General features: G+C 39.1%; 1 long non-coding RNA gene across 1 annotated transcript in view; it reads left to right on the plus strand.

Annotated features, from left to right (window-relative positions):
• Positions 1–2,392, plus strand: part of LOC136146051 (uncharacterized) — a 34,264-nt gene extending 31,872 nt beyond the window's left edge. Inside the window, exon 3 of the long non-coding RNA XR_010658888.1 lies at positions 1,428–2,392. This is a non-coding gene — a long non-coding RNA (uncharacterized lncRNA). The remainder of the gene's footprint in view (positions 1–1,427) is intronic.
• Positions 2,393–12,063: the final 9,671 nt, after the last annotated feature.

The following is a 12,063-nucleotide window of genomic DNA, read 5'->3' on the forward strand; positions in this document are numbered from 1 at the left end:
GTGCTGGAGAAGATTCTTGAGAGTCTCTTGAAATTTAGGGAGATCAAACCAGTCAATCCTAAAGGAAACCACTCCTGAATATTCACTGGAATGACTGATGTTAAAGATGAAACTCCATAAACATACATCCCGCATCTTTTGGATTTCCCTCCCGTTTAGGTAAAATGAAAAAAAAAAAAAAAAGATGAAACTCCAATACTTAGGCCACCTGATGCAAAGAGCCGACTTATTGGAAAAGACCCTGATACTGGGAAAGAGTGAAGCCAGAAGGAGAGGGACAGTAGAGGATGAGATAATTAGGAGTCATCACTGACTTAATGGACATAAATCAGAGCAAACTCTGGGAGAGAGTGAAGGCCTGGTGTGCTGCAGTCCATGGGGTTGCAAACAGTCAGACAAGCCTTAGTGACTGAACAATAACATTTCCCTCCCTGGCTGATTTCAGGTGCATGTCTCATTATTCTCTTGCCCCCACACAGTGTTGCCTGTGGCAGTAGCCGCCCTCTGATACTTCCAGTTCTAAAGGGTAGCATTAGTGGTGGGCACTCATGGATCCCTGAGATTAAAAATGTACTCCAATATTCCTGCTTAATGGTTGTTAAGATGTAGAAGGCACAGGGCCTGTCATAATGATGTCAAATCCTCTTTATCATCCTTAGTACATAGATGCTTTATCAAGTCTAGAATGTGAAGATTATCTCATATTGTCAAACATTCTTCCCATATCTATTGTTTATGGCATAGACATCACTTTGGCATTCAAAACCAGTTTGTTATCTCTCAACTTGTTGTTTCTGCACAAAACTTTGAGAATTCCTATTTAGAGATCTCAAAGTTAAGATGCTTGGCATACATGCTCTGTCAAATGCCCACTGCAGGCAGTCTGTGCTGGATCTCTCCCTTTGGCCATCAATAGATGAACAAAGTGGAGTATGCCTGTGAGTTTGCCCCTGTAGAAAATTTCTCCAATTTCCTCACCCACCTTGGTCCAGAAGGATGGCCTCTAGGTTACCTATGTACTATTACCCATGCCCTCCAGTTTCCTCTTGAACTCCCTAAGAGGGAGTTGCAAGAGAAGGGTAGAAGGAGCGGGTATAAGAGATCAGGATATTTCCCCCAGTTCTGTCCCTGTGGGTTGTCTCAGGCTAGCTGTGATCTAAGACGCTGCTCTCCCAAGGACACAGACTCTCTCTACAAACTCCCTTCCAGATCCCAGGAGGTGCATCCATCCTTCTTGCTTTTCCCTTAGTGTACTAACTGCTTACTTGCAAAGCTGCAACTAAACTACATGTTGCTTTTTACTTCTTGGCAATACCTGCATACCTTCTCCTCTGTAGATATTTAGTTATTAAATCCACTCATATTTTTTATTCTTCAAGAATGACATCTTTTATTCAAAGCTATGGTTTTTCCATTGTCATATACAGATATGAGAGCTGGACAGTGGAGAAGGCTGAGCACCGAAGAATTGATGCTTTTGAATTGTGGTGCTGGAGAAGACTTAAGAGTCCCTTGGACTGCAAGGAGATTAAGCCAGTCAATCCTAAATGAAATCAACCCTGAATATTCACTGGAGGACTGATGCTGAAGCTGCAGCTCCAACCCTTTGGCCACCTGATGTGCAGAGCCTACTCTTTGGAAACGACCCTGATACTGGGAAAGATTGAGGATTGGTGAACATCACTGACTCAATGGAATGAGTTTGAGCAAACTTTGAGAGATAGCAAAGGTCAGGGAAGTCTGGCATGCTGCAGTCCATGGGATCACAAAGATTCGGACATGACTGAGCAACTGGACAACAACAAAGAATGATATCATTTTTCCATTTGAAGAAAGTCCTCATGCTGCCTGAAGGGTGAAGGGTTATGATGATAGGAAGTCACTGGGAAAAATGTTTGTTCATATGAAAATGCTATATATCCCCTTAGGCTGTTACAGATAATGGTTATAATCATTCGATCATGTTTTTAGTTGTGAAAAAGAATAGAAACTTTCTCCAAATTTCTTTTGCTTTATTCAGGATTTCCTTTTTAGAGAATGTCTATTACATTCTAGGAGCAGCCACATCATATTGTCAGGGTAAGGTGTCTGGTCTGTGATTACTCTCTAGACAAAGTCCTCTCTGGGATGATGTCCATGGCATCAACAAGCTCTTGCATTTATTGCATGTGGCACTGGATTATCCAGGATCCCGCTGTGGCATCCAGTTACTGATGCATATATACAGTATCATTTTACGTATTATTTCTCTCAACCCTTTTGTTCCTTTCATGACAGAATACAAATTAAGCACGTTCCTTATTTCCTCCTACACTTCCTGGGACCTTGGGACACTGAAATCTTGGGTTCCCTTAGACCACCTCTTCTCTCTCACCTTTCAAGAAGCTAAGCATGTATACCCTTTATTTGGTTTTCTTCCAAGCCTATGTGAATTTTTGTCCCCACCCTCCCACCCCCGAGAACTTGCCACATAGAACTGAGTCTCTTCGTTTGCTTAAATTGGCAATGTCGTTTAAATTTCACTGATACTTGAAATGTTGTTTTTCAATGCACAGTAGTAAAGACATACCCTTGTACCATCACCTTAAAAATTATCCCCATTTTTGAAGGTGACTGAATTCCCATTCTAGTCCTGAATTTTAAAAGCAGTACCAATCCCTTGCTCATTGAACTCCTGGGATGGAGGAAGCCAATGACAGAGTTTCCTGTCTGAGATCAACCCCACTTCTAAAACTAATCTCCCTCAAATCTTTCTTTACCTCAGGCAGACTTCATATAAAATATGGTATTTTGGTCACATTTTTTCCCTCTTGTCTTTCTGTGCCACTCTGGTGGTAAAGCTCCAGTTGCTTCAGAGAATTTTTTCCTATCTGCTTGTCATAGAAAGTTCTAATGCTCTTTTCAAAATGCACATTTGATCACGTCACTGCTCCTGCTTAAAATACTCCTCTGACTTCCCTGTATTCCAAGGATTAGGTAATATATATAAATCATATGAATATATGTCATCCATATATAAATCTTTTGCATAGTCTGGCTCCTGGGGCGTCCTTCCCCTTATTTGCTACACTCAGCCACAGTGACCTAATGTTGATTTCTTGGAAATGTTATGCTGTTAGTCGCTCAGTCATGTCTGACTCTTTGTGACCCCGTGAACTGTAGCCCGCCAGGCTCCTCTGTCCATGGAATTCTCTAGGCCAGAATATCACAAGGGTTAGCCGTTCCCTTCACCAGGGGGTCTTCCTGGCCACTTACATATACTTACAAGTCCTTTTTCCTCTGTATCTCCCTTTTTGTACTAACTCTCCTTTTTAATTTCAAGCTCAGTTTAAGAATTTCTCCTAGGGAAACTTTTACTGATCTTCCAATTTAAGACAACTCCTTTATTGCACCCTTGCAAAGGACATAATCTTTCTCCTATACTTAAAGAGTCAAACCATTTATCTCAGTTTCAATTTTGAATAGAATCCAACTCAATTACTCTCCAGTCAATTATTTGGTTGATATTTGTCTCTACTACTAGAGTATAAACTCAGAACAAAAACCCTGTCAAGTAAGATATAATGATTTGTCATTTTTTTCCCCAGCACCCTACAGATTGCCTGAAACATGGTGGGCTTTCAACAAACAACATAGCTAGACACATATTCATCCATGTGAATATTCACACATATTCACATATTCTAGGAATAGCTAGACACATATTCACCTTATCTTATACCTTCCTTTACACTAATCTGCATTCTACCTTTCACTTACTCTGAAACATACATAATATTTCCTTTTCTTTGCATATTACTTTTCATTTCTCCTTTTTGTCCAGCTTCATCTATTTCTTCAAGCCATGGTTTAAATGTTGCTTTCTCCTAGAGATATTCTTGGACCAAAAAATTAAGAAATAGGTCCACTGATTTTTTTCACTGAATTATATACACTTTGTTCATAGCAATTATTTAATATATTTAGTCCTCAGTAAACTGTGATAGCCATAAAGTATAAAATGTACCCTTTATGGATACCATTTTGAATGCCTTGCACAAAATATGGCTCCCTATTTGTGGTTGCTCCTCAAAAGCTATTTATGAAGTTGCAGGGCTCCTGAATTAATATACTTCAAGAAGCTTCTTGGGTTTCGCATGCAATGCAGGAGACCCTGTTTGATTGCTGGATTGGGAAGATATCCTGGAGAAGGGATAGGCTACTCACTCCAGTATTCTTGGGCTTCCCTGGTTGGTGGCTCCTGGTAAAGAATCCGCCTGCAATATAGAAGATCTGGGTTCAATCCCTGGGTTGGGAAGGTCCCCTGCAGAAGGGAACAAGTACCCATTCCAGTATTCTGGCCTGGAGAATTCCATGGACTGTATAGTCAATGGGGTTGCAGATAGTCAGACATGACTGGGTGACTTTCACTTTCAGGAGGCTTCTTACCACTAGCTGTGTTTGAGTTTTGTCATCAAAAGAAATTACATTATTGACAAGATTGATCTAGTGCTATTTCTTATATTAATGCTAATCAAGGAGACAATTATCTTTCTCAGAAAGGTAAAAAGTATTGCCAGGGGCATCTGTGAAACCATGAACTTTATTTAACCTAGTGTTCTTCTAACTTCTTGTCATATATAATTTATTTCATACAGTCTAATCATTTCTGTGCTAGGCTTAGCTGCTCAGTCATGTCTGACTCTTTGTGACACCATGGACTATAGCCCACCAGGCCCCTCTGTCCATGGGATTCTCCAGGCAAGCGTACTGGAGTGGGTTGTTATGCCCTCTTCCAGGGGATCTTCTCAATCCAGGGATCGAACCCAGATATCCCTCACCCAGACAGATTCTTTACCATCTGAGCTATTTCTAGTACATATTTATTGTGCAACTTCTTTATTGCACTCATTGCTTGGGGTGTTTTGTAGGAAAAAAGAGCATGTAAGACCTGTTTACTGACTTCAAAATCCTATGGCTATGTACATGAGACTGCAAATTTACATTATGCTATTTTGGCCAAAAATTAACAATGTAGAAACAAAGAACAAATGGTGTGACCCTGAAATATGGGAGCTTAAAGAACAATGTGAGCACTAGAGGTCAGAAGAAACAAAACAAATCAAGTGTCTTGAAGGAAGTAGGACTTGAGCTTTTTCCTGAAAACTGAATATTTTCTATAAAGGACAAGGAGGATAGTAGACGATCTCTACAGAATTATTAAAGCATTGAAAATCCCCTAGTTTTAAAAAATAACATCACCTCTGCCATCCGCAGCCATAGATATGCAAAGTCATACCCAGTGAAGTCACATCACCTCTTGAGCTTTCCTGCCACCCTACTACCATTAACATTTCAGGTATTGCTTTTTAAAAATAAATTAGAATATATTATAAACATAAACTTCATTGTAATTGATTTAATCCTATTTGTGTCTCCTATAGCCAGAATAGAGTACATTATTTATTGATCTCTTACCCACATTCTTCTCCTTTACTATTACTAAATGAATTTTGACTTATGAAGAATGACCCATGGAGTCAAATGTCATCTCCTATCTAATAGAGCGCTAATTCCTATTTCTAAAATGATCTTCTTCTTATCCTAGAAATGTAATGCATATGTTGGTTATTATAGGATTTCAATAAAATATTGATGCACTAATATGGTATCCACTTAGAGGATTTGAGGTCAAGAGTTCAAGAAGAAGGGTAGTCTAGTTAGAGCTTCATCATAGGATACTCAAAATGCAGGGGGACTGAATGGAAGAAAGAAGAATGCCCCGCTGGCATAGGTTTCATGGATTTTGCTCTAATAAGGTTTGTGCCATTGAACAGTTCTGGAAGGGACTCTGTGGAGTAGGATTTGGAAATAAAATATTTTGCATACATTAAACGGGGTCATATTGAGATTTTAATGCTATTACATTATTATTTCTTTACTTAGTACTTTATACTTACAGCAGTATAGCACAGAAAATATATAATCTGTTTTAGATAGCAATTGCTAATTAGTAGACATTGCCTATGTTGGGTGAAAGAAAGTCTTTATTATTAGAACCAGGAAAAATCCCTTCACCCAAATATCTATACATAGTATTAGCTGAATGTTGTTAATTTTCAGAAAAATTGCAAAATAATTTATTGAAGTGACTGAACTATTTGAAATGTGAAACACACATTTAAAATTTTTTTTTTTTTGAAAAAGATATTCAGTATGTCCTGGTACCCTGCTCCAATTTTCCTCCCTAATATTCTGGTGTAACTATCTGAATAATTTATTTTCCAATTTGTTCTCGAGACTTCTTTTTCAAGTTTGGAGGATTCTTTCATGAAAATTCAAGTAAAGTTCTTGTGCTTTGCTATCAAGGCTGGATGTCTGCCTCAGGGATCTCCATCCTCGTTTCATACACTGGTCAAAGTATGGTCTTTAAAAGACATCTTTTTCAGTTGTCTTCTGTAGACAACTTTGCTTCCTCCCAATAGAGTCCACAAAATGCTGGCTTCTTGTTTGACTATTCAGTGGTGAAGCTGTATCTCAGTCTCTGTCTCTAACCTGAACATTCTGAATCATAGAGATTAATGGAATTTTATCTACCAGCTGCATTCTTACATCCACAACTTGCCTTCTGCTTTTTATGAATGTGTGAGCAATATTTTTAATCCCTTGTGCTGGAAGCAAGTCTTTATTTAGCTTAAGAGCTGAAAATAATTACCCAGTTCTTACCTAGCTCCACAGCATGTCCTTTAATAAATTAAATATCCCTTTATCAATAATGATGACTCTGGATCTGTTGTTTAATCCTTTCATGACTAGTTTTATGTAGACTGCTTTTTCAGATACATTATTTTACCTAATCTTCATCTGATATGTTAAGAAAAGAAAAAGAAATACACACGTGCACATGCATATATAGGATGTGATGTGGTGTGATGTGATGTGATGTGTGTGTGTGTGTATGTGTGTGTTTTAATCTGTTGCATTGGTCCTTATAAAACATTCCTTTGGGCTAAGGTGTCTGGGGCTATAGACTCAGATGGAGAATTCTGTAGCAAGATACAAAGAATAGTGTCAAATTACATACTTATTAATATCTAAATAGCCTTGAATAGCAGGGTTTTGATTTGCAAGGGCAAATCTTTTTTGGAGAGAAAAGGTTTTGGAATTTGGAAAGCCTGTTTTTTGCATATCAAAAGCAAAGCCTTAAAGGAATCGAGGCTTAGGGCTTCTGCCACTATAATTTTTCTTTTTTTTAGAAAAGCAAATCTCCCCATTTCCTTACTAAGCAAAACTAGAAAGATATGGGAAAGCAATTAGTTATTGGCTGACATGAATTCAGAAATTGATTCAAACCTATCAGACACTCCCTCCTTAGGCAATGGGAAACAGTAAAACTACAGGTAGGGTTTGGTTTGAATAAAGAGTTGCTAATGCGCTGTATTTCATTTGCCATTAATAGCCTGAGAAATGGGGAGCCTTGTAGAAAAATCTCAAATGCCAACATCCTGCGGAGGTAGTGTTGCAGGAACAGGGACCCCTTCCCGGGCCCAAGAGTGCACTCTTGTCTAACACTTGGAAATAAATTGTCTGACAAAGCCAGAGACTTTATGGGGAAAGGGTGCCCAGGTAGAGGGCAGGAGGGTAAGGGGAACCTGGAGAACTGCTCTGCCACTTGGATTGCAGTCTCAGGTTTTATGGTAATGGGGCTAGTTTCTGGATTGTCTCTGGCCAGTCATTCTGACTCAGGGTCCTTCCTAGTGATGCAGGCATTGCTCAGCAAAAATGGATTCCAGTGAGGAGGATTCTGGGAGGTGGTAGGACATGTGGTGTCTCCTTTTGACCTTTCCTGAACTCTTCTGATTGGTGGTGGCTTATTAGCTCCATTTTCCTTAATAGGACCTCCTGTCATAAAATAACTCAGGCAAATGGTTACTATGCTACCTGGCCATGGTGGGCAGGTTCAGTCAGCATGTTTCCCTAACAGTACGGTTGTTGACTCAGTGTCCAGAGAGATTTAAGTGAAGTCCTGGAAAAACTCCCAGTCCCTATGGCTCAAATTACGGAGAATACTCAAATGAGGAGATAGTATTTATCAGTCAGACTGGGAAACATCTAAGAAAAAAAACAAACATGCATGATTATTAAGCCAGCATAAACCATACAGTTCAGGAAAAACAGAACATAAAGTCATCTTACAGAGGAGCCTAAGTATTCCAGGAGAGAACCAGAGGATGCAGGAGGAAATCACAGATGGCCCAAAATAGAATATATGTGAGGCTGGGTCTATGGCTATCTTACTAGATGCCAGAAGGAACAGATAACTCTTAATGGAAGGTCATGGAGGGAGCATAGACATCTTAAGCTATAACACCACTGGACAGAATATAGCTACACAGATCCAAGGATTCCTATATCTTCTCAACAAAAAATTAATAGTCAATCTAAGAAAGAAATGGAAAATTTTATTTGAGCTAATCTGAGGACTATAACCCAGAAGACAGTCTTTCAGAGAGCTCTGAAAATTGTTCTGGGGGAGGGGGGGGCGTGTATATGCGATTTTGCTGAAGGAGATATGTGCAAGCAAGCACACATGGCAGTATAAGGTTGCTGCTAGTCACAGGGGACAGACATCTTATAAAACCATATTTTTGATCAACTGTTTCAAGTCACTTAAATCATCATTAATTTTATCAGAGGATCAGTCACATATTTGGTAAAGTAAGAACCAAACCCCTTAGAGAATTGGGGAAGGAATATGACCTTCTAAGGAATTATATGGCTAGCATCAGAAGAAGAAACATTGATCTTTATGGTTGAGCAGGTATTTCTGCCTCTGGGGAGGATGGTTAACAATAATGCAAATGCACAGAGAAATGTATATATATTGGAGAGAAAATGGCAACCCACTCCCTCACTCCAGTATTCTTGCCTGGGAAATCCCATGGACAGAGGAGCCTGGCGGGCTACAGTAAATGGGGTTGCACAAGAGTTGGACACGACTTAGTGGCTAAACAAAAACAAAGCTTGCCTGGTGTCTCAGACGGTAAAGAATCTGCCTGCAATGCGGAAGACCCCGGAATGATCCCCGTGTCGGGAAGATCCCCTGGAGAAGGGAATGGCAACCCACTCCAGTATTCTTGCTTAGAGAATTCTATGGACAGAGGAGCATAGCGGGCTACAGTCCCTGGGGTCATAAAGAGTTGGACATGACTGACTACTATAAACACACATAAATATACATATATACATACATGTATATAAATACATATACACATATATATGCATATATATATACACATATGTATAAACACATTCACACAGGGAAAGAAGGAGGCCAAAGGGTAGAGAAAAATTTTTATGTTTAGCTTTTCCATACCTTCAAGTGTGAATTTTTATTTCATCAATACTAGCAGATAGACAAGGAAGCAGAGAGTCAGAAAACTATAAAAGGCTATGAAAACTATTCAGTGTAAATATTAACTTCATATTAACTAGCTAACAGTTATATAATGACTTCAGTCAGAACTTAAGTTATAGAAAAGTAGTTTTACTTATTCTTATTCAATTCTTACATTTACTTAACTGAGCTTTGGCTTAAAAATAAATTATATTATCCACAACTATAAACTAAACAAAACAGGACGTATTGATTCCATGTTTTAGATGAAGAAAGTGAGACCAATCCAAAATTTCAAAACTTGTAAGGTTTGCTGCTGGGACAAGTACTGTATCATCTAGTTCTCTGTGCAATATTTACAGTATTTCTTTCTATCCCCCCTGTACAATTATCCCTTAACCCACACTCTTATAAAGCTATCTTCTTTTCCTTGAGACTGGGAGTAACTTTGGGGATCAGGGTAGGATTCTGAATATGTGATCAAGCTAATGAGTAATTTTTTTGCCTTTTATTTTATTTATTTATTTATTGGTACCAAGTGTCTCCAGCAAAGGGCCTGGCTTTCTATTTTTTCACATTTTTAATAACTCATCACTGTCTATCAAGACCTAGTAATATTTGCACATATTTATTACCCACACTCTGTGCCCTGCTGTGCTTTGTCGCCCAGTCCTGTCTGACTCTTTGCAACCCCATGGCTTGTAGCCCGCCAGGCTCCTCTGTCCATGGGGATTCTCCAAGCAACAATACTGGAGAGAGTTGCCATGCCCTCCTTTAGGGTAACTTCCCAACCCAGGGATCAAACTCAGGTCTCCCACATTGCAGGAGGATTCTTTAACATCTGAGCCACTAGGGAAGCCCCTAACAAGCACAGAATGAGAATTTGTTTGACCCATTCATTAATGAAGAAGCAGTTGAGCCTCATCAAGTATGACACTAGAACAAGCAGAATGCTGACTGATTAATTTCAAGTATAATTTTTGTGAGTATCATTTAATTAATCCTACTGCTTATGATCAAAAATCATAGATATCGCTAGAATGGTCATTCTCAAATTTTTCATGCTTGATGATCACTTGATGAAATAGTTAAAAGTGTAGAACCTCAAACACATCAATAAAAATTCTGCTGTAGTAGGTTTGGAGTAATCCCCCCCCAATCACTTAGCAATCATCTAATAAGTACTCTAAGGAGTATAGTCAATTACCATTTCAATTCAGGCTCTGGAGCTTTTACTCAGATTTCACTGTGTAAGGTGAGTCTTGTATACCTGCTAGCATTTTCTCCCCACTATTTACTACTGATTTTTATTAATTACACACCAATAAAATATATACCAATTTCATACTACATAGAAAAAATATGGAACATGAAATCGTTTCATTTTTTAAAAGTTGCATGCTTTTGACTGACATTGCATGAAGATGGGGGCCTGCATTTTGAGCATCTTCAAGTGGTGAGTTCATGATTTATTTAGTAATTTGTAACATGAGTATTTTGGATCTAGTAATCCAAAGAGGTTTATTTGCAAACAAACTGGGATTGCATTTTGGAAGAAAATGTATTTTTAGCAAAAAAGAAAAAATTACAGTGGTGATTGAAATACATTATAGGAATCATGAAGTTTGTTCTGCTATCTTTTCTGAAGAGGACACAGAGCTATGAGTGATGAACTCCAGAGGTATTATAGTTCACCTTACATATTGTGATACTGTCTGTCAATACATCCTTCATGGAGTTCATCTAATAGACATTAGTTTCCAAGAATATGAGAAGGATGCAATTATTAATGAAACATGAGCGCAGTGTATTTTAACATGAATGGTCTGTTGTTTGTATTCATTTTATTAGATCCATTAGCAGCTTTATGCGTAGTTGACTTCTGATACCAAGTATATGGGCTTCCCAGGTGGCGCTAGTGGTCAAGAACTCACCTGCCAATGTAGAAGATGTAAGAGAGGTGGGTTCGATCCCTGGGTTGGGAAGAGCCCCTGGAGGGGTCATGACAACCCACTCCAGTATTCTTGCCTGGAGAATTCCATGGACAGAGGAGCCTGGCAGGGTCCACGGGGTCTCAAAGAATCAGCCACAACTGAAGTGATGCAGCACACTCACACCAGGTATATACTGGCAAAATCTAAATATCCAGCTCTGATCTACTTCTCCACCATGCTCCTGATTTATATATCCACCTGCTGTAGATTTCCCATTTGAAAGTCTAACTAGGCATCTCAAGTTCAGTTCAACTTATACCAAACTGAATTCCTGATCTTCCCACAACCAAATATATTCTTTCAACAGATTTCCCCATGTTGTAGTTCAGTCACTAAGCCATGTTTGATACATTGTGATCCCATGGACAGCAGCATGCCAGGTTTCCCTGTCCTTCACCATCTCCCAGAGTTTGCTCAAACTCATGTCCTTTGAATCAGTGATGCCATCCAATCATCTCATCCTCTGTTGCCCCCTTCTCCTCATGACCTCCGTCCTTCCCAGCATAACAGTCTTTTCAATGAGTCAGTTCTTCTCATCACGTGGCAAAAGTGTTGGAGTTTCATATTCAGCACCAGTCCTTCCAATGAATATTCAGGGTTGATTTCCTTTTGGATTTACTGGTTTGATCTCCTTGATTTCCTTGATGTCCGAGGGATTCTCAAGAGTCTTCTGCAACACCACAGTTTGAAAAC

This window comes from Muntiacus reevesi, chromosome 13 (assembly GCF_963930625.1).
Source record: "Muntiacus reevesi chromosome 13, mMunRee1.1, whole genome shotgun sequence".
Taxonomy (NCBI): Eukaryota; Metazoa; Chordata; class Mammalia; order Artiodactyla; family Cervidae; genus Muntiacus; species Muntiacus reevesi.